General features: G+C 44.3%; 1 protein-coding gene across 4 annotated transcripts in view; it reads right to left on the reverse strand.

Moving 5' to 3' along the window:
* The window catches only part of MEIS3 (Meis homeobox 3), a 308,873-nt gene extending 284,144 nt beyond the window's left edge, over positions 1-24,729 (reverse strand). For all 4 annotated transcript variants that reach the window (XM_068250573.1, XM_068250572.1, XM_068250575.1 and 1 more), the window contains exon 1: positions 24,618-24,729. The gene's annotated coding sequence lies outside the window, so the exon portion shown is untranslated. The remainder of the gene's footprint in view (positions 1-24,617) is intronic.
* Positions 24,730-25,525: the final 796 nt, after the last annotated feature.

Consider the following 25,525-nt stretch of genomic DNA (forward strand, 5'->3'; position numbering starts at 1 on the left):
GGCATTACTATGGAGGACTGTGTCCAGAACATCCAGCATACAGAGACAAACTTCACTGGCTGTAATACAGTGTTCAAAATGATAGAAAGCAGAATTATAGCTTCAAATGTGTGTAAATAATAATCAGCCGCAGCTCTGTGCGTCTGATCCTGTCTGTCTGTCTGTCTGTCTGTCTGTCTCTCTCTGCCTCGCAACATAAAGTAAACAGTTTAAAAAAAAAAGTACAGTTCCTTCTTTTTAGATCCTTCTCCGCATCGAAAAATCCCTCAGCTGATCTCATATGATCTGTGAGAAAGCAAGCAGGGCACAAACAAACACTGTAAATAGTGACAGAAAAGTGTAACCTAGCTACATTGTATAGCTCTAGCCTCTAGCCAGATGCTGACACAAAATTGTAACAAACAGCTGGTAAACAAGGCATTTTTTTCACATAGGCTGTGATGAGAGACCTCTGAAAAGCTTTCTAGTGTTGCTGGCTAAAAGCTCTATAGGTATGTGGGATTTACAGAAGAACAGTTTGTTTGATAGTTCTTTAATAAAAACAAACGTTACAATTAATTTGTTGGCCAATTATTGTTGTTGAGCGTCACTATTCAATTACATGTTATTCAAATCAATACAGATTCCTATTGCTCAGCATTTGAAAAAGTATTTTTTACGTCTAAATTCAAATTTCATTAGTGCCCTTATTTTTGATGAAAAGGTGCATAGACATGGCCTGGCTGTGTAGGATAGCTCACTTCATATCCTGGAGATGAAAATTGCAACTGTGCGGAGAAGCTGCATCTATCAGTGGTTTTAATGTATAGTGCTCTTTGTTGTTTTTAGCTCATTCTCTCATTTTGTCCCTACAAAAAAAAATAAAAATTATTGATGCAGCAATAAGTATAGTGAATCCTTGGTTTGCGAGCATAATTTGTTCCTGCAACACGCTTATAATCTAAATCACTCTTATCAAAGCGAAATTCTGGAATTAATGAAAACTAAGGTGATTTGAATGCTCCACAATCCAAAAACAGTTATAGAAAATGGCAGCCTCCATACTCCTCTCACTTAACCACTTAAGTACCAGAAGTTTATGCCCCCTTAAGGACCAGAGACTGCTGGTACAAGAAACGGCGTAATAACAATGAATAGCCGCAATTGCCGTCCACACCGCACGCTGGGAACCTCAGCCACCCACTCTCCCGTCTCTATGACGGCAGAGTTCCTGTGAGCCGGTCAGGAGCCAATGACCCTGCCTATCAATGTAAGCCAATAGGCGCTGCTTACGTTGATAGACAGGGTCAGGAGCCAATGAAATCGGCTCCTGACCCGCTCACAGGGCTCTGCCATGATAGAGACAGGCAGAGCGAGTGAGCTGCGGCGGGGAGACAACGGCGAGATCATCGGGAGCGACGAAAGTGGTGAGAACGCGCGGCTTCGGTATATTAAAATCTATGCCCTGGCAGCCAGATAACCATCAAAACAGGGCGTAGATATCAATTAGCGCGGTCCTTAAGATGTCCTTTAACAAATTGTGTTATTATTCAGGGAGCTGGCAATATCCCCAACAAGTGTTTCCAAGATATTTTCTACACAGACGTGCTATTTCTTCAGTAAGAGGTGTTCCTATAATGCTGGATGTACACTGGAACAGATATACAGCAGAATCCCTTTATAGTAAACTCCAAGGGACCAGGAAAAGTAATTTACTAGATCACAAGTTTATTACTGTATATCAGAAGTAGTCATACATTGTATATTTTACAGATGCATTTGCTGGGACCTGAGGACTGGGTTTACTATATCCAGAGGTTTACTGTGTCAGAGTTTACTATAACGAGCAGGGGCGTAGCAATAGGGGTTGCAGAGGTTGCGACCGCATCGGGGCCCTTGGGCAAGAGGGGCCCCAAAAGCCCTCCCTCAACTACAGTATTAGCTCTCTATTGGTCCTGTGCACATAACAATCACTTCTATAGATACATTGAATAGTGGTTATCATTAACAGACTGCTCCCCATCCCCTTCTTGCACCTCTGACACTGTAGTTGCCATTGGCAGGTTTTGGTGCGCCGTATCAATTGTTATGTAGAGTGCTTGGGGAGGGGGCCCATTGTAAAACTTGCATCGGGGCCCACAGCTCCTTAGCTATGCCACTGATAACGAGATTCTACTGTATCATGGCATGTGCTGCTGTAAGGGTGGGCTATTCCGACAGCTCATACCTAATCTGTGAACTGGGCAGTGGATGCCCCCAGCCCTGGATGTAAAGCTTGCCTGTGACAGACAACAGCCATCCTGACAGGTCTTTAATGTGGAGTTCAGGAGCCAGGCAGTCCGACCTGAGAGCCCAGCAGCTCTTTCAAGATTCTGGGAAACATGTGTTTCTACTGAAATCAGTAGCAAAGAGAGAGAGAGGAAAGCCATTTGTAATTTATTAAGAGCACTGACTACCTGGCTCCTACGCATAGAATGCTGCTGCAACCTAATGTGGTACCTGGACAGAAGCAGAAGGCATGTCGCTGGGGATCACTGTAGGTTGTGGTTCCAAATAAACCATATCTCCAAACATGAGCAAAGTAGCAATAGGGCATGCATAGGGAGAGACCGCGCCAGGGGCTCAGATGGGACCCTCCTCCAGACACTGCATTATGCAGTGGTAATGATCAACTCTACATGTGTTCTCAAAAGTAGTAATCATCAGCAAGCCATTTCCCTCTGCTGTCCCATAAAGCTGGTTATGGTGATCTGTACCATTCCATTATACAGTGCGGGGGTAGTAAAATTTGTACTTCAATCCACAGTTCTGTAGCTACACCAGCAAGCATAGGGTGTCATGAAAGATGTTTGTATCAGTTGGATTGATGTCTTATCAGTTGCAACAATAGCAAGCAACTTTTTGTTGGTTGTTTCAACTTGTTTCACAACAAAAGTTGTTTGATAATTGCGCTGCATAAAAGACCGCTGTTGAGCGTGTGTATGGGGCTTTAGCTGCTATTACCATATCAGGAGTGATTCTAAAAATCCAGATAAGTGGCCAAGAGAGGTCTAGCATGTTATGGGTCCTTCAACCTGCAGGAATCTCCACCTCATTGTGTTAAGTTTTAGCCAACCGCAACATTCAATACAAAAATGAGCTTCAACACCACTTGCTTTTAGGCCATGTAAGATTAAAGAAGACCTTTGATGATCTCTGGATGAACATATATTATTTTTTTTTTCTAAAAATCAAGTGCTTCCTCTCAGCACAGAACAGAACCTATCTGGCACAGCTGGCCCAGTCTGCTGAAACCCTACAGCAAGTACATACCTGTCACTGTCGGTTCAGCTATTTATAGTAAATTTTTAAATCAAACAGAGGCGCCAGAAGAGTAAAAATAGCTAAAATGGTTAAAAACATGGAGGAGGTAGTAATGGACTTACCTCCTCCAAACAAACACAAGTACTGTAAATTTTGAAAATCACAGAAAGTTAATTCACATACTCTTACGCGTTTAACAGGCGTGACCCTGCCCATTCAGGCAATATTCTCGTGAGAGCCGCTTGGTGTTACCTAGACCTGCAACTGTTACATGCTCCTTCTATATTGCCTGATGGGGCAGGGTCATGCCTGTGAAACGCGTTGCATGACTTTTTAGAGTATGTGAATGAAATTTCTGTGATTTTCAAAAAGTCTGCTCTATGTTTTTAAAGAGAATCTGTACTCTCAAATTCTTACAATAAAAAGCATACCATTCTATTCATTATGTTCTCCTGGGCCCCTCTTTGCCGTTTCCGCAGCTCCCCGCCGCGATCCTAGCTTTTAATCGACAGTTTTAGGCAGTGTTTACAAACAAAAAACATCACCGCTAACCAGGAAGTGATGTGTGTGTATATAAATATATCTCATGTTACAGTACACTACAAGTTTTTATTACATAGAGAATTATCTGCACTCCAGTCTGGGATTCACAGTTCTCAGCGTGAGACAGGCAGCTCCCTTCCCCCTCAGGGAGCTCTGTCTGTGAATAGTAAACAAAGCACACAGAGCCTGCAGGGGGTGTGGAGGGGGCATGTATAACTTCTCTCTATTACAGCAGAGGCAGCACATTCCTCCCTGGCTCGACAAAGAAAAGAAGATTAGATATATTACAAAGACAGTGCAACTAGAAAAGGCTGCAGTAACCCAGACCACATTAGAACAGGTATAGGAACACTTATAGGATACAAGAAATAATGCTGAAAATTTTGTTGCAGAGTCTCTATTTTAGCCATTTTTACTCTTTTGGCGCCTCTGTTTGCTTTAAACATTTATTTAGTGCACCCTTGGTGGAGGGGCATTACCCCCCTTTTTCTGATCTACAGAGAGCGACTTCTTAATCCTGAGTGGGGTCAGGTCTAATCTCCCCACCTACATTTACAGTTGTTGCCCTTGGGGTAAACTTGGTTTGTGAGTATTACAATACTTGCTTTTCATTATCCATTTGATTGCCAGTACTTGCTGCACTATATTGGGCTCTCGTTGTCCCCTCTTTTGTATTTATAGTCAGTTGGCTATAAATACAAAAGAAGGCCATTTTAACACAAGACAAGATACAAAACATTTATATCACGCCTTTCTCCTGGAGGAAAAAGCCCCAGAGTTGCAGCCTCTAGGGTGCGGTCTATAGGCAGTAGCAGTGTTAGGGAGTCTTGGCCAAGGTCTTCTCACTGAATAGGCGATGGCTTACTGAACAAGAAGAGATGAGATTAGAACCCAGATCTCCTGTGTCACAGGCAGAGCCCTTAACCAGTACACTATCCAGCCACTGGTGGCTAACAGAGGGCCACTGAGCCCAACACCTTATTCCCCTAGTCCGTCCTTTACCTAGTCGCCCTCACCACTGCTGTCACTAACATGTGAGTGACAGATTGTCTTCAGGTCTGTCCGCTGCGCAGCATACAGAAATCTCACTGTGAGTGAGTAACAAATACAAAGGAGGCACTCAAATAGCTTCAAACTTGCATCTATATCAAATCTCAGCAGTACACAATATGTTTCAACACCTGATGAAGGGGATTTCTCCGAAACTTGTCGTGTACTATAAACGCAAGTTTGAAGGCATTGGAGTGCCTCCTTTGTATTTACTGGATCCTTGTCGTGTGTGGAGTGATGACCCACAGAGGGATTGAGCACCGGTGAAGTAGGCCTGAACAGGCTTATCTACACAGTGAGCTTGCAGCCAAATCTGTGTTTAGGAGTAATGGCCCATACTCACGAGGGACTTTTGTCGCCTCAACACGCGGCGCGCGCGTGTTGCGGCGACAGGTCGCCCGTGAGTATGGGCCGTCGCACGCGCGCGCGCCCCGAACTGTCGCCCGCCGCTCATGTCGCCATGCGATTGAAAGTTTCAATCGCATGGCGACAGTCGCCGCCGCACCTCCCCCGCAACTGTCGCTAGTCCGCGTGAGTACGCGGACTAGCGACAGCAACCTCCATTGTATCAAATGGAGCTTCCGGCGGGGGGAGGAGGAACGTCGGCGACAGCTTCCGCCACGCCGCTGGTCCCTCTTCCGCGTGTGTACGCGGAGGGATCTGGCGAGAAGCTGTCGCCGGCCTGTCGCCCACACGCTCACGTGTGCTGGCGACAGGCAACATTTGCAGCCCGTGAGTACGGGCCTTAACAGCCGGCTCATTCAAAACAGCTGCTTCTACCATGCCACTGCGCCAGTTATCTAAATGAGAGAGTGTGGCAACTGTCCTCTCAGACTTCCATTGTACAGAGATCTTCCAGCACTCTAGACAAGCACTCTGGACAGCAATCTCAGTAACCAATCTAAATACTCTTATCTTACAAACACACACATATACACTTGTAACAACATTTGTAAGACGAAAAATAAAAATCTCACAAGATCAACAAGTCTGTCCCTTTTAGAGCAATGTCTGGGTCACTCACCATCCAGTCTTCTAATGCTGGGAATACACGGGCCGATTCTGGCACTCGATTCTGCGCCCGATCGTTTTACCCGCTCGATCTTCCACTCATTTTTCTTATTTTTTTTATCAATTTACTTCAATGATGAATCAAGCGGCGAAACGATTGAACGGTGATCTGACATGTCGGAAATTATCTATCGAGCCTTCTTAATCGCTCAAAAACCGAGCCGTGTATTCCCAGCATAACAGGTTGACCCAGAGCTTGCACATCATACTGGCATTCATGTAATAAATGAGCACTGGATTTCCGCCAGTAGGATATCTACAGAATTACTGATATTCTACTACTTAATTTCGATAGTAAAATATCAGTAATCTTTACTGATATTCTACTATGACTTAGCAATACTCTCACAAAGAACCCTCCCTCTACTGATGCCTAACCCTAAGACCTCCCATTACCGATACATAACCCCCAAACCTCCCTCTACCCATACCTAACTCTTAACCCTCCCTCTAACTAACCCTCAAACCTCCCTCTACCCATACCTAACCCTTAAAGAGAGCCTGAGGTGGGCTCATATAAATTAAAAAAACCTAGGCTACCTGATCCAGGGGGCTGGGCAGATCAGGTAGCAGCAATCCCCGCCGCTCTCTGCAGCTCCTGATGTCCACACTGTCCCTCTTTCACTTTTGTGACCTCTGGGTCACAACTCTGGAAGGAGAGAGATCCCTCTCTCCCAGCATGCAGGGAAGCAGGGGAGCAGCAGGGGGTGTGGGCAGGAAGAGAGAGCTGCCTAATGGCAGCTCTGGAAAGCCTGCAGGAATGCCCCTAGTGGGCTATTCGAGCAGGGAATGCCTCTCCTCCCATTACCTTCTGAGATAGCGACAAATATTGTCACTAAATTTTGAGGGGCTATAGTACGGCGGTGGGGGTAGCGAGTGGCTGTGGGGGGACACAGAGGCATATCATGAGGCAGAGAACATGCCTCTGTGTCCCATCTGCCCCCACCCACCGCATGCCTCGAGTTCTCTTTAACCACTTAATGACAACTGGACAGATATATTTGTCCAGTGTAGTTGTGGAGAGTGCACCACCAGTTTGTTACTAAATGGGGCACATGTGGTATAATTTTAACCGTGATGAGTTGTAGAATACATTTTGATGCATCTTAAAGCTTGGACCCACATCACATAAAAAATAGGTAGGGACAAATTCAATCCAACATAAAGTCATTTTCAAAATTATGATCAAACTTGGTAAAGTCTTAACAAAATTAAAAGATACATACAGTATGTGGTAACATTTTAACCATGATAAGTAGTAGAATAGAGTTTAGAGAGTTTTAGGGTTGAGGCCCATGTCTTGTGTATTCTTTTAGTCACAAGCTGAATCAAAAGCAATTAAATTTTCGCATATTCTGTACCAAAATAAAAACTTGTAAAATAAATGCAAAGTGACAGAATATTTTTAAAAAAATATTTATATTGTTACCTTAGGAACTTGGCTTTTTAAATATGTATGCCATGAGGGTATATTACTATTATTTTTGCAAATAAGGTCTTATAATCATCGATATTGTAAAATGTGAAAGCAAAAAAACGAAAAATGACACCTTTATTTTCAAATAAAATATTGTTACGATAAATAAAATGTTACCATACATTGTATTAGGAAAACAATTTAAATGTTATAATAACCAGGATAAATAAGCAAATAAAATGTGTGGGTTTAACTTCCAGTTAGCACTGTTTATTGTCAAGCTATGATGGATGTAAATGGAGAAATAAGCAGGCCATACACTGGCTCGATTCACGGCCGTTTCGACAGCAGATCCGATCCTGGGATCGGATCTGCTGCCAATCGCTTGCGCTAAACGCACCCGCCGATCCGATTCCCTCCCGAAATCGGATCGGACCGTCGATCGCGCCGTGCGGGAAATTACCCTCGATCGCCCGGCGGTAGGAGCGCGTCGCTTGCGGCGTACGATTCGGGCCCGATCCGAGCATGTATACATTACCTGAAGCTGGCTCCGGGGTCCTCTTCTCCTCGCTGCACCGCATTTCCGCATGTCCCAGTGTACGCTTATACTTCCTGTGTCACTCCGGTGACCAGGAAGTTGAAATAGAGGGCGCTCTATTTGAACTTCCTGGTCACGGAGTAACACAGGAAGCGCCGGGATGGAGCAAGAACAGCGGTGCGGTGCAGTGCGGAGAAGACGCCCGGGAGCCAGCCTCAGGTAATGTATACGGGGGGGGGGGGGGACAGGCGGCAGGAGCAGCTGAACAGATTGTGATCGGTTTCAGGCTGAAATCGATTCATAATCTGTTTGCAGTAAAGGCAGCCATACGATCCCTATCTGATCAGATTCGATCAGATAGGGATCTGTCAGCTGGTCGATCTAATGGCACATCGACCAGTGTATGGCCACCTATAGTGTCTTTCTAGTATTCCTTTATTTTCCCAATATATACTGTAGTTTATGTGTGATAAGTAGTAATAAAGTTATTGGTGAATGAATGGGCGCAGCACTGATATGTGAAAATTGCTCTCATCCTGAAGTGGTTAACCCTACCTCTAACACTTAAACCTCCCTCTATCCATAATTAATCCTTAATCCTCCCTGTACCTATGCTTAACCCTTAACCCTCACCTCCCCCAAGTGTCACCTAACCTTAACCTACCCACCCTACTGCAAAGCTGCAATTTGCAGCAATGAAGGGGAATTTCGGCACACAGAGGAGCCCAATAAAAATTACAGGTACGGAGGCTTCCTGCAATGCAAGTTGCAGCATTACATATCGGGTGCGGATGCCACAATTTGCATAGCGGGATGCCTCAACACCTGCAATTTTAACAGGCGTCTCCACGTTTCCAAATTCATTGCCGCCAATCGTGGCTTTTATAATGGGAACTTTTGACAGCGTCCCTCTTCCCAAGGCAGCTCCTACACCCATTTTTCCAGCTTTGGTACTGGATACCATAGTACTTTTCCACCAAAAGCATTCAGAGAATTGGGTTATTTAACGAGGACCTCCAGAGTGATTAACAAAAACTTGCAGCGTTGCTATAAGAAAAAGTTATATTTACCTACGGTGTGATGTCCCGCGAAGACGTCCCGATAACCCCATCACTCCACTTCTGGCGCGTGGCCCCGCCTCCCCTCGAAGAAAAAAAAATGCCCGGCTATCTACAGTCCAGTTCTATGTTTTATAGTCCTTGGTTCTCTGAGAAGACTCGCAGTAACCCATAGTAACAAAATGAGCTGGGGCTAGCTGGTAAACATGAAACTGTCAGACACATTCACAGTAGGAGTCCAAGAAGCACAAAGTGAAAGAGGCTGCACATACTTTATGAGGTGACAGGTTATCCCAGCATCTACACAGCACCGCGTAGCTCTTAATTTAGGTGCAGCCATAGACCGTAATGTTAATTAAGGCTATAGCGGTGCAGGGAGGATTTCTCTTAAATCACTGTAATTCGGGTGTCGGCAATAGCTGGACCCTGAATTGTGTGTCCAGGGACAGATTAGGTTATCAGTAGGGGAATAGATTTGGTATATTCCCCTATTACATTGACTAGGGAGGGGGGGGGGGGGGGCATCTCTCGACTTCTCTTTGCATCTAAATTGTATGCATTTGATGATGCTCTGTGCACACACCAAGGTTGCTAAAATTCTTCTTACATTCATAATTTAGGAGGGCAAAACATATACATTCTGAATGAGCACGAATTGTGGATTCCAACATCCTGAACCTGAACATCTATCATTGGGTTGAATGCATGAAGAGGTGACAATACCTGGTCTAGCCATGATCCACATCTACTGGCTCAGCTACGTGGGATTCCACCCACTGCTCCAATCTCTCCACAACTCTAAACCAGGTATAAATATATATGCATTTTGCCCCTTTGCCCCCACCACCCCATGCCAGCTACTGCCCCCTAATTCTCATATGCTGTTGCCCCTTCCAGGGCAACATCTCTTTTTTATTCCTTTAGCACCAAATGGGCTGCAGACACTTCTTCAACATGCAACATTCCTACTCCATCTGTGTCACCCCTCCATCTCTTCTGCATAAACACTAGGGCCGCTTCCACTCACTAGAATGTCCTTCCTTATAGTAATCACTTCACAGGTCCTGCTCTACTGATATCTCCAACATTATTAAGAAATAACAAAACTACCTTTAACCCTCTCCACTTCTTCAATGACCTGCTAATGTCTCACTTATAACCTCTTCATAACCTCATCCCATTCATAACTTCAAGAGTTCTCTAAGGCTGCTCCCTCTCTCTGGAACTCTCTTCAGCCTAATAGGGCTGCAAATAGCTTTGCTACATTCAAACAGGCCCTCAGGACCCACTTGTTCAAACTCACAAACCCATCTTCTCCTCTTTTCTAACCCTTTATTACTGATTAACCACAATTCCATTTGCCTTATCTGTAGTATCCTACACGTCCCTCCTCTTACATTGTATAGAGGATTCACCAGTGTCCTCTTCTCCTCTGGCGTCAAAGTATGTACAATTTCTTTACGTATGTAACCTTCATTATTTAGAGCCCACCATGGAGTAAAAGATAAAATGAATAGGTCATGGCCTATGTAGCCTTTGCAGAAATCTGATTCTGATTAAAAGCATACTAGCAGGTTAGCAGTCTTACTTCCACCAACACTGGTTCTGAGGTGTGGTAGGCTTTGGACTGCGACCTCCGACTTAGAACTGCATGTCTTCCAATTAACTTTGAAAAGCTCAACTCAAAAAATGTGCCAGCCCTATATAAATGTGTAAAATATACAACACTGAATATGATGGACAGATGTCTATTTATGCACAGAACAATATGAAACCGCGTTGAGCATTTCTGTTTCGGAAGGATGGTTTCTAAGGCATTCTCCCAAACTGTGTTGTATATAAACTCAGATGCAATACTGATGGTGTTAATTAGGTGACAGCCTATGACAATAACCATCAATATTTGCACTCTGGATCCCACATATGTGTAGCGTGTTCCGCACTGTTGGCATATCTGCTGCGAGTCAACCCTGTCTTCCATATGGTGGGTTCTCCTAAACCCACCAACACAAAGAGCGAGAAAGGGGGGGGGGGGGAGGCACGACAAGAACAGCTCTGTTTCCCCCTGGACCAGTGACTGGCAGCAAATGATGGATCACTTTGCTGGGCTTCTGTGTCAGAGGGGATGACCTCTCAGCACCCGGCCCTCCAGAGGCCACAGCTCTCCCTGTGACAGTCAGTATGCCAGCCACACAGAGCTGCTCTGATGAGGACCCAAGGACTTCAATTAACTGGCTCAGAATGAAAGATCCATCAAATGGGGGGTAAGAGGGAGAGAGAGGACTAGCAACTGGATCATGCTGATGTTCAAGACAGGTCAAGATTGATGAGAGGTGGTGGGGGGCAGCTGATAAAAGTACAATATGTTTCCCTCCGAGGTACAAATACAACACTCTTCTATTGCTTTATATCACTGGGCAAGAGCACGTAAACGTGAAACCTTAGACCTTTCAAAAATTCCATACATATAGGTGGTCTGTGCTGTAGATGAAACTATGACAATCTGCAGCACGGATAGCCAGAAACATTTCATGCTTACATGAACACCCTCTACTACATTATTATTTTTAAGCAATTCTAAAGCGCCAACATTTTCTGCAGTGCTGTACAGAGTATATTGTCTTGTCCCTAACTGTCCCTCAGAGAGGCTCACAATCTAATCCCTACCATAGTCCTATGTCTATGTAGTGTATGTATCATAGCCCAGGATCAATTTTAGGGGAAGCTAATTAATTTATCTATGATTTTGGGATGTGGGAGGAAACCTGAGTGCCTCGGAAGAAACTCATGCAGACACAGGGAGAACATACAAACTCCATGCAGATTGAGCCCTGGCTGGGGACTCAGTGCTGCAAGGCGATAGTGCTAACCACTACACACCACTGTGCTGCCCATTAAAACAATCGCTACTGTGGAATTTGTTACATTTATTTACATTGGCAGAGCGTTTAGGGGAAATCGCTAGCGATTTAAAGCGATCCCTAAACGCTCAAAAAAGTGCTCTGGTGGGTTTCAGCCCTTAGCCTGTGATTATTGTAATTGGCTCACAGTAATCATGGAGGTCAAGAGTGAATGAAATTGGCTTCTGACTGGCATACGGAGCTCTGCTGCCACTGTGACAGCAGAGCGAGTGGGCTGCATCTGCGAGAGTGACAAGAAAAGCATGAGTACGTGGCAGGAAATAGGTGAAATCACACCCTGGCAGGGATAAGAACCTACAAACAAGGCGAAGATTTCAACTAGTGCGGTCCGGAAGAGGTTAATTTAAATTTTTGTTTGCACATAAAACATACAGCAGCTGTGTGTATGGGGCAGCACTCATGCTGAGGACGCCGTGTGCCAAAGCCTACACTATGCTTCTAACAGAAGCTGGGGGATAAAAGTGCCAAAGTATCCTGCCAGTCAATGGATAAGTGCAGTAGTTAAAAATGGCATACATGTAATAAAGGTGGCCGCAACCAATTTGCACAGCAGGTAGCCCTGGCAACCGCTATTTAATCAGACACCCACATTTCCAGTCTTTGCTGCTATTCGTTGCCACAAATGGCTGCGCCCTTTTTACCGGCTTCGTAGAAAAGGAGTAAGGGCTTTTTTACACTACGAAACGCAAACAGAATGCCATTGCGTTTGCCATTTTTAAATGTGTGCTATTTTCTGTGATAACAGAACAGTCACTGCGTAATGGTGTGTTACAAAGGGACTTTGCAATTAAGGTTGCAGTCTTTAACAGGTCCTCCACTGAGCAGCTCCTTGTTAGAGAGTTTGCGGACGTGAATCAGGGCAGTGGAGTTGGTACAAAAATCATCCAACTCTACAGTTTATGAAACCACCAACTCGGATTCCAGGTACTCAAAATTGCTCTGCATCAAAAAAACAGGACCAAACAGTCAAACAGGACCAGCAGCCAGGGCCAGTTCTCTCATGAAGCAAGGTGAAATATTTGCATCAGGTGCTGAGATTACAGGGGCAGCATATGTTGGTACTGTGTTTACACAAACAGCATGCAGTCAGAGCTGGAGGAGAAGTGAGAGGAGAGTGAGGTGAAGAGGTCATATGGTAAAAGCAGCTTGTTGTGCTGTGTGAGGAGTTTGACAGTGAGTGAGGAGGGGGGAAGGCAGGAGAGCAGCAGTGAGAGCAAGCACAGAGGTGCCTGGCTCTTCTACTGACCACATATGCTATTGCTCCGTTGTTATTGCCTGATGAAGCGGGATCAAACCTGCGAAACACGTTGCATATTTGGAGTTCCTAAATAAAATATATTGACTGTCTTTACTACAATCGTTCTGTGTCTACTTGGAGGAGGTAAGTCCACCACTGCCTCCTCTATTTACCAAGAATTTGGTTTTTAAACTCATTTAGCTTCCTTTTATCCTTTTGGTGCCTCTGTTCTCCTGCATAATTACAATGAAGCAGAGTAAATTGTCAGGTGCTGTGCAGTCATTTCAAATTAAGGGGGGGGGGGGGGGGCAGGCATCTTCCCAAGTTTGCGTCAGGCTGCAAAAAGTCTAGAACCGGCCCTGAGAGTGGCTGCAAAGGTCTTGAACACATACGGGTAGGAGGCTTGTCCTACCCGGAAGCATTCGGGACCTTTTCAGGCCTGGGGGCCTCCCAACAGACCCCCCCCCCCTCCCCGACCACAAAGCATCATTAGAGGACCTTTGTTGCAGGCAAATTTTCCTCCTGGGCCCCTGAGCTGGCTGCTGACCCTCCCCCACTCACCTCCCCACTGAACAGACTCTGCAGAGTCCCTGGGGAGCAACAGTTAAGATGGGAAAGGGACACCTTGGGGGCCCCTACAGGCTCTGGGGCAATTGCCCATTTTTTCCTATGGTAGCTCTGGCCCTGCTTAAAACAGAAGGTATTTGCAATAATTCAGCTTTAAGTGAACATCTGTGGTTACCCACAATGCACCACTACTGAATATGCAAATTCTCTCTTTATGCCCCTGAAAGCCAGGCTTACATCCAGAATCGCTGGTGTATAGCAAGCCTATAGCTTTACATTTCACAGAGCCACACCAACCCCACATGCAGACTGCCTGTTTCAGGCTGTTGGTTCTCCTCAGCATCAGTATATACCCCCTGGGTATATAGAAAAAATAGAAAGATGTGAAATCTGAGCGCCTGACAAATAGTGGCCGCATGCAATAAACTAAATGTGGCTACAATTGGCAGCCAGGCATCCCAATTTCACACTACGATATTTCCAATGGCCGTCTATGGGGTGCTTGATATTTCTAATTTTGTGCCCCGAAATAGCAGCCCAGGAAGAGGGAGGAATGGAGGGGGTGACAGTTAAGGTGAGGCATAGGGGTAGTTTTAAGGTTAGCGGTGGGTGAGTTTTTTAAAGGTTAGGAGTGTGGGAGGTGGTTAGGGTTTGGGGTTCTCTGTGAGAACAGGGTTAGGTTTAGTTGTAGTATAATAGCTGTATTATTTACGGTTATTTTACTATAATAATTGCCAATTAAAAACATAGAATTTCTGTGAATTTCTCTATTTACTGAAATTGGGTATCCAAACTTTACGCCGCCTCATTTTCATGCAAATACTTTCTATCAACTCTAGCAAGTTTGTAGCACAGTGATCCAGCAAAGGGCATCCTTAATAAGGGAGGGGGTGAACTGAACTTTTTTTTTGGGGGGGGGGGTTGAAGAACCTCCTGTTTAGAGCATAGTGATCATTTTGCAGTTTATAAAAAGCCACAAGAAAGTAAGAAGGGAAGAAAAAAAAAAAGCAAGCTCTCAGGTAAGACAGTTTCAGTTGCTGCACAGAGTGATGCAGACAGAAGATGTAAAGGGCAGTCTTTGTTCCACTTGGTTGATCAGAGAACCCCCTTCGGAGCCCAGCTGCTGCCATTACAATGGTTTTCAGCAGAAGCCATGTGGGACTTGTTTGTGGACCTTTACAACAAACAGCTGCCTTAAAGGAGCAAGGCTCCCGTGCAGCTCATGCTGAGGTGAACTCTCTCTATGACCTCTACCTGAACTCCAAGAAAATGGCTGCTCTGCATAGAGGACCCTGCATGTCAATGCAAGGCGTACACAGGGGGTTAAGATGTGAAGAATGCCAGTTATTCACTGCCTCTACTTTTGGTGAAAAGAAAAAAGGGAGGAGGAAGAACTAGAAGTGAAACCGATGTGACTACACAAAAGAGAAAAGGGGAAAAAATGTGGCCTGTTTGTATGCTGAAATCATTTGGTGTCATTTAAAACAGTAATGAAAGACAAAAAGTATAGCAAGACACATGCTTAAAGTTGTATTAAATGTGCAGGAGAAAGGAAAGATGGCTGTTCAGCTGCAACAGCTCACAACAATACAACCATTCAATAAACCATATTGTCCAATCGTGGCTCACTGATCTGATGTCTGGAATGACTGGTAGCTATGCGATGCCGCCATATTTCCACATTTGTTTTTCACTACTACACATGCACCTTCTTTAAAGAGAAACTGCAATCAAGAATTGAACTTCATCGCAATCAGTAGCGGATACTTCCTTTCCCATGAGAAATCTTTTTCTTTTCTCAAACGGATCATCAGGGGGGACAGTATGGCTAATATTGTGCTGAAACCCCTCCCACAGTGAGTTTCCTGTCTGTGAACCTCATTGCATTGTGGGAAATAACAGCTGTTTACCGCTGCCAAAAAAGCAAGCAGCATCTCCTTCCACTGACATAACCTGCCAGCAGTAAAAATGTCACCATGTGATAAATGTCAGAATGTAAATCAGGGAGAGGAAAGATTTTACAATGGGCAAACACTGACTAAATCATTTATACATAATTATTCTAAAAATGAAGCACTTTTTTATTACATTATTTTCACTGGAGTTCCTCTTTAACCTCTTGAGGACTATGGTGGTAAACCCCCCTAGTGACCAGCCTAATTTTACCATAATTGGCCACTGCAGCTTTAAGGCCAAGCTGCAGGGCCGTATACCTCTGCACACAAGTGATCTCCCCCCCCCCCCCTTTTCTCCCCACCAACAGAGCTCTCTGTTGGTGAGGTCTGATCGCCCCCCCCTGTGTTTATTTTTTTTTTATAAATATTTGTTTGTTTGTTTTTTTAATATTTTTTGCCATTTTCTTTTTTTTTTTTTTTTTTTTATTCTAAATCCCCTCCCTCCCCCCAGCCGGCCAATCACGGCGATCGGCTGTCATAGGCTTCTGCCTATGAGAGCCGATCGCTCTCTTGTCCCCCATGGGGACAGCCGTGTCACACGGCTGTCCCCAGTGCAGCGCTGCTGCTGATCGCAGCGCTGCACATGTAAATACACGGCGGTTTCGCCGTGTAACAGTCTCCCGAGCGGCGATCGCCGCTCGGAGACTGAAGGCGGAGCTCAGCTCCGCCCACCAAGCAGAAGATGTGCGCGCACTGTGCGCGCGATCTCCCGTAAACTGCTGCCCCAGGACTTTCCGCCAATTGGCGTTAGCTGGTCCTGGGGCTGGCGCCGCGGCCACGCCTACTGGCGTGACGCGGGCGGCAAGCGGTAAAAGGACAACTGAAGTGAGAGGGATATGGTGGCTGCCATATGTATTTCCTTTTAAGCCATAACAGTTGCCTGGCTATCTTGCTGATCCTCTGCCTCATTTACTTAAAAGGGAACCTCAACTGAGACGGATATGAATTTTTCATTTTAAAATAATACCAGTTGCCTGACTCTCCTGCTGATCCAGTGTCTCTAATGCTGGATACACACGTTGCGTTTCCGCGTTCGATGCGGCGTTTGATTCGCGTCAATTCGATAATTTCAGAGCATTTGAGTGCATTTCGATTATTTTTAGGTCGAATGCCATGTAAAGTATGGCAAATCGACCTAACGATCCATCGAACCGCGAATCAGACATGTTGGAAATAAATCGAATCAACGCGAATCGAACGCCACATCGACGCGGAAGCGCAACGTGTGTATCCAGCATAATACATTTAGCCACAGTCCTTCAACAAGCATGCAGATCAGGTGCTCTGACTGAAGTCAGACCGGATTCGCTGCATACTTGTTTCAGGTGTGTGATTCAGCCACTACTGCAGCCAAAGAGATAAGCAGGACTGCCTGGCAACTGGTATTGTTTAGAAGGAAATATCCATATCCCTCTCAGATAAGGTTCCCTTTAAAGGCTGGTTTCCATTTGCAATGCAGGTGGCCATGCGTCAGCGCGGCTCTGTGTTGCATCACATGATTTCCCCCAGAGGCACTTGCCATCCCAATAATTTATAATGAACAGGATCGCTGTACAATCACGCCAAAATGCGTGCAACCATGCGCTGCAATTCAGTGGTGAATCGCAGCGCATGTATGGAGACAGACAGTGCAGTCTATGCAACGTGATCGAGTTTCCAAAAGCACGCTTAAAAGCTCATATGGAAATGAGCCCTTAAGGTTGTGCTCCCACTTGTTGCTGTACCACGTGCGGCTAGCGGGAGCGGACAGTGTAGTGTCCACCAGGGGTCGAGTTGGGCGTGAACACAGGTGGACGACATCCACCTGCTTTTTTCAGAGGGTGGACGTCGTCCACCCTAGCATCTATAGTGGAGGGAGAGAGCGCAGTGAAGGGGGAGTGTTGGGCACAGCAGCGGGGAACCTCTCCCCCCTACCTTCCCTCACCTTGGGGCTCCTCCTTCCTCACGCTCCTCTCCAGAACTAAAATTTGTGGCGGCTGGCAGCGGGCGGGACTTACCTCTTCCTCGTTCCAAGCGCCGGGTATGTTCTTCGTGCCGCTGCTCTGGTCTACACCAGACCAGACTAGCGGCAGTGGAGTGCCGAGTGCCAGTGGAGAGGAAGAGGTAAGTCCCGCCCGCTGCCAGCCGCAGTCACATTTTAGTTCTGGAGGGGAGAGTGAGGAAGGGGGAGCCCCAAGGTGAGGGAGACGTCCCCCCCCCCTTCCCCACGCTGTGCCCACAGCTCCCCTTTACTGTGCTGCTCCCCTCCTGCTGGGGGGACACCTGGCTACCTATTCTCGGGACATATACCCCTGGCTACATATACCGTACACCTATACCTCTGGCTACATATACTGGGGACTACTATACTGGGCACATTAACTGGACACCTATACCTCTGGCTACATATTCTGAGGACTACTATACCCCTGACTACATATACTGGGCACATATACCCCTGGCTACATATACTGGACACCTATACCTCTGGCTACATATACTGGGGACTACTATACCCCTGACTACATATACTGGGGACATCTACCCCTGGCTACATATATTGGACACCTATACCTCTGGCTACATATACTGGGGACTACTATACCCCTGACTGCATATACTGGGCACATATACCCCTGGCTACATATACTGGACACCTATACCTCTGGCTACATATACTGGGGACTACTATACCCCTGACTACATATACTGGGCACATATACCCCTGGCTACATAAACTGGACACCTATACCTCTGGCTACATATACTGGGGACTACTATACCCCTGACTACATATACTGGGCACATATACCCCTGGTTACATATACTGTACACATATCTCTAGCTACATATACTGGGGGACTACTATACACCTGGCTACCTATGGGACATATACACCTGGTCACCTTTTCTGGGGTCATCTATACACCGGGCTACCTATTCTGGGGACAACTATACTCATGGCTACTTATATTGGGGACACCTATAGACCTGGCTACCTATGCTGGGGGTACCTATTTTTGGGGAACTGCTGTCAGATTATCTGCATTTTTGTGGAACCACTGTTAACAGATTAAGTGTATTTTGGGGAACAGCTGTCAGATTATGTGTATGTTATGGGAACGGCTGCTGCCAGATTACGTGTATTTTGGGGAACTGCTGCCAGATTGTGTATGTTTGGGGGACCACTGCTGCCAGATTACACGTATTTTGGATGTTACGTGTATTTTGGGTGATCCGCTCTAGTAGAACAAACCTAAAAGGTGGCCAGAAACACCATACAATTTAAGAATTGCAATCAATATTTCTGACTGATTGTAACACTCTTCAAAAAGCTGACCAATGTACCACACATGTTCAATTCTTCCCCATTTATGAAAAAAAAGATTGAAAACTCTGAGAAAATTGCTTGGGTGTATATATATATATATATATATATATATATATATATATATATATCATTAAATTAACAATTTACCACACATAGCATTCAATTTTCATAAAAATTTATCAGAAAAATCCAACACTCCCAATCAACTTTTATTGAATAAAAAAATCAGATCAGACTTCTTGATCGAATAAAAAAAAAAAAAAAAAAAAAAAAAAATATTTAAAAAAAATAAATACGCTTTTGATTTTTCGGGAAATCCGATTGTTTTTATCAAGTTGCCGTAAAATCGGATTTATTGTATCGTGCGTGGCCACCTTTAACCATAGACCCTGAACAAGCATGCAACAGATCAGTGGTTTCTGCCATTGTCAAGATTAGCTGCATGCTTGTTTCTGGTGTCATTAAAGACAAATAGATCAGCAGAGCTGCTGGGCGACAGGTATTGCTCAAAAGGGAACAAATATGGCAGCCTCCATATTCTTTTCAGTTAAGTTGTCCTTTAAAAAAAAAAGTCACAATTGTGTATTAACCAGAGTACTTACCTGAAGCCGCACATTTTTAATGTGATTTTACTAATAGTGCATTAATCCTCATTAAAAACACGGTTTAAAAAAAATATAGTTTTTTACTTAAAGGACAACAGAGGTGACGTGACATAATGAGATAGACATATGTATATAAAGTGCCAAACACACAAATAACTAGGCTGTGTTCCTTTTTTTCCTTTCTCTGCCTGAAAGAGTTAAAAAAGAGGTATGCAAGCGACAGTTTCTATCCAGGTTGGGACCGGGTCAGACTATAACGTTTCCCACACTGATAAGGGATTTCAGGCATATAACACTTTCCTGATAGTAAATTGCTTCTCAGAGTAGGAAGAAATAAAAAGGATCAATAGTTCACAGATTTTAGCTCTGGCATACTTCAATGAATGTGCCATTGAAAAGAGGCCATGCAACAGTAAAAACCTCAAGAGGAACTTCAGCCTAAACAAACATACTGTCATTAAGTTACATAGTTATGTTAATTAAAATAGATAAGTAATATAGTCTCTTACCCAACCTGTTTTAAAAGAACAGCCAAATGTTTGTGATTTCATGGGGGCAGCCATCTTTTTGCTTTAAAGTCACTCTGTAACAAAAATTACAACGTTTTTTCTACCATCCTACAAGTTCCTAAACCTATTCTAATCTGTTCTGGCTCACTGCAGCACTTTGTACTATCACGGTCTCTGTAATAAATCAATGTATCTTTCCCTTGTCAGACTTGTCGGCCTGTGTCTGGAAGGCTGCCAACTCTTCCGTGCTGGTCTGTTCCTCTATGCACACTCCAGTGTGTTTTATTTACATAAGCCAGCAGCTTCTCTGCTATCTTATCAGTGATAGAAGAGAGCTGGATAAAAATCCTCCTCTGTTAGGCTGTGAAAGTAGCTGGCTGACAAATACTGAGGAATTACAAACACAGGCACATGCAGAGCTGTCTGCAGGAAGCCTGTAATGTTCAGTGCATGAGAGAAGAAGGGGACAGAAGGTAAACACACAAATGATCTTTTGAGATTCAAAAGGAAAGCTGCATACAGCCTGCTTGTGTATGGATGTATTTTCTATGTGTGGACATATTGTACATCAATCTACTTCCTGTTTTGGTGGCCATTTTGTTTGTTTATAAACAAACTTTTTAAAACTGTTTTTGACTACTTTTAATGCGGCGGGGAGCGGCGAAATTGTGACAGAGGGTAATAGGAGATGTCCCCTAACACACTGGTATGTTTACTTTTGTGCGATTTTAACAATACAGATTCTCTTTAAGGGAGGCGACAGAGAGCATCACCCCTCCCAGCTGCGCATGCTAGGCAACAAGAACAACATCAGAAATCCCATCATGCTTTGCACAGTAACAGGGAAAAAATGCCTGGGCAGATTTCTCTGATGGGGTGGAGCTTAGCTTCAGTGCCGCTAAAAATGAGGCTTGGGTAAGAAAAACAAAGTTCTGATGCTGTAAAACTGTTAAAGAAACACCAAGCCTTTTCAGTGCTGCTGAGTAGATTTTTAGTCTAGAGGTTCGCTTTAAAAGGTAGATTTAAATAGAAAATAAAACTGTTGGATAACTAAAAAAGTCATTTTTAGAAGGAGGAGGAGGATAGATAAAATTGTTTATCTCAGTTAATTTTCACCTCGGATGTGCTTTACAAAAAAAAAAAAATGTAAAATACAAAAACATCCTCACCTTCCCCTTAATGTCTACAGATGCCTGCTGCTCATTATCCCCAGTAAGTCTGAGCCACTCCTCCTTTACTCATAGGAGCATGCAGGAGCAATAATCAGTACTCCCTGAGTTGAAGCCACGAGACTGTGGAATGATAGCCTATCGTATGGCATGGCTTTGGAGTAACGGGAACACAAGTCACTGAACTTTTAAATTGCACTTTTCTCCAGGCAGACTAGAAGCACTTGAGCTGCAGTCACTCGGCACACTCAGTAGGCAGTAGCAGTGTTAGGGAGTCTAACCCAAGGACTCCTTACTGAATTATTTATTTATTTATTGTATTTATAAAGCACCAACATATTACGCAGCGCTGGACATTAGTTTAGGTTACAGACAATGTTTAGGGGTGACATACAGCAAAATGACAATACCTGAATACAAGAAAGACCAGATTATGCAGCACAGTAGGAGTACAAGATAATGCTTAGTCACTGGAGGGGAGCATGGAGATTATGCAAGTTAGGTTCACTCAGATGCATTGCATGGGTTCACAGTAATGGAGGTGCATGATCAGGTAGGACACAAAAGGAGGAGGACCCTGCCCAAAAGCTTACAATCTAGAGGGAGAGGTAAGGACATGAAAGGTAGGGGACCAGAGTTCAGCTGTGGGTTTAGCACTTGTGAGGGGTAGTAGGCCAGAGTGAAAAGGTGAGTTTTGAGGGCTTTCTTGAAGATGTTGAAGGAGGGGGCTGCCCTAATGGGTGGAGGTAGGGAGTTCCATAGTGTTGGAGCAGCTCTTGAGAAGTCCTGGAGGCGTGCATGGGACTGGGTGATGCGGGGGGGGGGGGGGGGGCGGTTAGGCGAAGTTCATTGGAAGAGCAGAGTGAGCGGCTAGGTGTGTACCTCTGAGTAAGATCGGAAATGTAGGTTGGACAGGTTTTGTGGACAGATTTGTAGGTTAGACACAGTATCTTGAATCTGATTCTGGACTGGATAGGAAGCCAGTTGAGGTTTTCAAGGAGGGGATCCGCCGTGGTGGAGTGATGGGAGCAGTGGATAATTCTGGCTGCCGCATTCATGATGGACTGCAGTGGGGCTGTTCGGGTCATAGGGAGACCAGACAGAAGGGCATTGCAGTAGTCAAGGCGGGAAATTATGAGGGCATGGATGAGGAGTTTGGTAGTGGCAGAGGTCAGGCAAGGGCAAATCTTACAGATGTTATGAAGGTGGAAGTTGCAGGACTTTGTGAGGTTTTGGATGTGGGGAGTGAAGGAGAGTGCGGAGTCCAGGGTGACACCCAGAAAGCGGGCTTGAGAGGTAGGGCGGATGGTAGTGTGGTTAACAGTGACATGCACATCTGGGAGGTTCAGGGATGGCCGGGGTGAGCACTCAAACCTATTGCTTGACCCACTGAGTTGTGCTCCTATTTTTGCCTGAGGAAGCGGGGTCACGCCCGAGAAACATGTCACATTTGTGGAGTTGAATACATTATTTGTCAATTCTGTTTTATCGAGACTCGAGTGAGTTTTCTTTTTTTGTAAGAGGGAGGTAAGTCCACCCTAACACCCCCCTTTTTATCTACAGATTTCCGCTGTATATGGAAATCTGTAGATAAAAAAAAAAAGTTTTTACCATTGGGACGTGTTCAAACAGACAGTCCTTGTCGTCTGATTTAATTGTAGACAAACACTTTTCTGCAAGCGCACAGAAAAGTGACACGGTTTGTCATTATAGTTAGAGCACTAGGCAGACAGAATGTAACGGCAAACGTGGCAAACTCCAGAAGCTGTATGAAGCATTTCTGAAAACTCCATCGACCACGACGCCTGAGCGATCGACAGTAAACAAAGGTAGATGAACGCTCCTATTCCGCTCGATTATGATGTGGTGGATCCCTAGCAGTAAAATCCGGGGATAAATGTCAGCAGTCGTCTGTCTGAACTGGCCTTTAAGTGTGTGAAAAACAATGGAGGCAGCCAGCTGTCTCCCTCCAATATACACATTTTAGGTCAAATAAAAGACTACGTATGAAGGTCTGACAGATACTTAACAGCCAAGTCTTGCTGTGTTTGGATATGGATTTCCTCAGATATGTACCAAAACAGAAACTCTACTTATCAATTAAATACTGCTAAGTATTGCCTGCAAACAGAGAAGACACAGTGCCACCCAGTGGACAAAATACCATGGAATTCACTGAACACGTCTGAATTCCAAACATTATTATTATTATTATTATTTATTTATATAGCGCCAACATATTCCGCAGCGCTTTACAAAGCACAATAAGACGACAAGGGGAACATAGATACACTAACAAAATGTACAACAGAGTTCCAAGCAGCACAAATATTGTGACAAAAACAGTAAACATTAGGAGGATGACCCTGCCCTTGCGAGCTTACAATCTTATTATTTACTTAATTTATAAAGCGCCAACATATTACGCAGCGCTGTACATTAAGGTTACAGACAATACTTAGGGTTGACATACAGCAATAAGATAATACAGGAATACAATAAAAACCAGATCACGCAGCACAGTATTATTGCTATTACTTATATAGGGGTTTACACGTTCTCTATAGCAACTTATGGGGAGCTACAAACATTTCACATTATTAAATATCCCTTTAGGGCTCGTTCACACTAGAGGTGCTTTTGGAGTTTAAAGAGAACCTGAACTGAAAATAAAAAGTCAAAATAAACATACACAGGTCATACTTACCTCCCATGTAGTCTGCTTACCAATCTCTTTCTCCTCTCCTGCATCCTGTTTTTCCACTGTGATCGATGGAATTCTCTGTCCTTCATTTTGAAAATGGCCATTACCCCATAACAGCTTCCTGGTCAGCACTCTGTTAAACTATAATATCGCCCACTTGAGCCATAGGGAAACATGGACATTACCTTTCTGAGAGGAACTGATGGCGAGGTAAGGATGCGATATTCATTTTCAGCTACAGCATGTGTTTATTTTAAATATTTTTACTCAGTTCAGGTTCCCTTTAAGCGCTGGCGATTTTTCCAAATTGCCCTGAAAGCGCTTGTGCCATGAATCTCTATGAGAGAGTTCACATCTGAGCGGTTTGTTTCCGATCCGCTCAGAGAAGCGCTGCATGGACCATTTTTGAGGCGATTTGCCTCAGTGGAAGGTATAGGAAAAACACAAAACTCTCACAAAATCGCTTTGTGCAGTGATTGTGTGAAAGTTTTTATGAATAAACAAAACAATAAATACATTGTATTTATTCTTTTCCGGATTAGAGACTTCACTTTCTGACTGAAGGCTATCAGAACGCAATGTGAACAAGGCCTTAGAGTGAATAAAATAACAAAACAGAGGCGTCAGAAAGGATAAAATACACTAAAAATGTTTAAAAATGAGAGGTAGTGGTCGACTTACCTCCCCACAGAAGACTTGCATTTTCTGAATCAAGCAAAAACCTGTATTGTATACTCTACAATATGTGACGCATTTCATGGTACTTAAACCGCTTCTTCAGGTATTGAATAGGAGTAACTGGGGGGATCAAAACAGTAGGCTTATTCTAAAATATATAGTATCATCTAATGTTAAAACAACACACGGAAACTTACTGCTAGTATTCATTGACAGTACAGTAGTATTGTTGTATGAAACATATTACACATACCGTATTAAGGCACATTGTTTCTATCATGTATATTATCCCTCAGAATGGCTCATAGTAAGGCCAATTTTTTTTTTTTAATGGAGGAGAAAACCCAAGCAATACAAGGAGAGCACACAACACAACTTGTGTTCAGGGGCTCCTCAGGTCTCAGGATCTTTAGGTGACGTCGGGTGGCCGCTATACACAAACTAGATGCATGGTCCTCGCTCAAGGCGATCTTTATCCATTGTCTCGGCTGAGTTTAATCTAGTGTGTACATAACTTTAGTAATTTTGCTGCACATCAATTACTACCCATTTAAATTATAGCAAATACATTTTTCACTATTATCTCTGCTATCTCTGGCTATACCTGTAAACAGGGCACCAAGAAATTTGGGTGCATGGTGCAGCTGAAATACAGCTCACCCTGCTATTGCGAGTTTCCCAGCAGCGTAGATTACTACTTCCCTTCCAGCCCGCCATGGACTCAGGGGTAAGATGCAATTCAGCCGCCAGCGACAGCTGAATTGCAGTTTTTTCTGTAAATTGGGCTCAGTCTTTTGTCTGCGCTCAAATTACCCTCTGAGCTTTAGCAGTAATTCATATTACAGTCTTTTACCTTTACGGTCCTTTTTACCTGACTTGATTTCTGGGCATATCAATATTTACAGGCACTT

Source organism: Hyperolius riggenbachi, chromosome 8 (assembly GCF_040937935.1).
Source record: "Hyperolius riggenbachi isolate aHypRig1 chromosome 8, aHypRig1.pri, whole genome shotgun sequence".
Lineage (NCBI taxonomy): Eukaryota > Metazoa > Chordata > Amphibia > Anura > Hyperoliidae > Hyperolius > Hyperolius riggenbachi.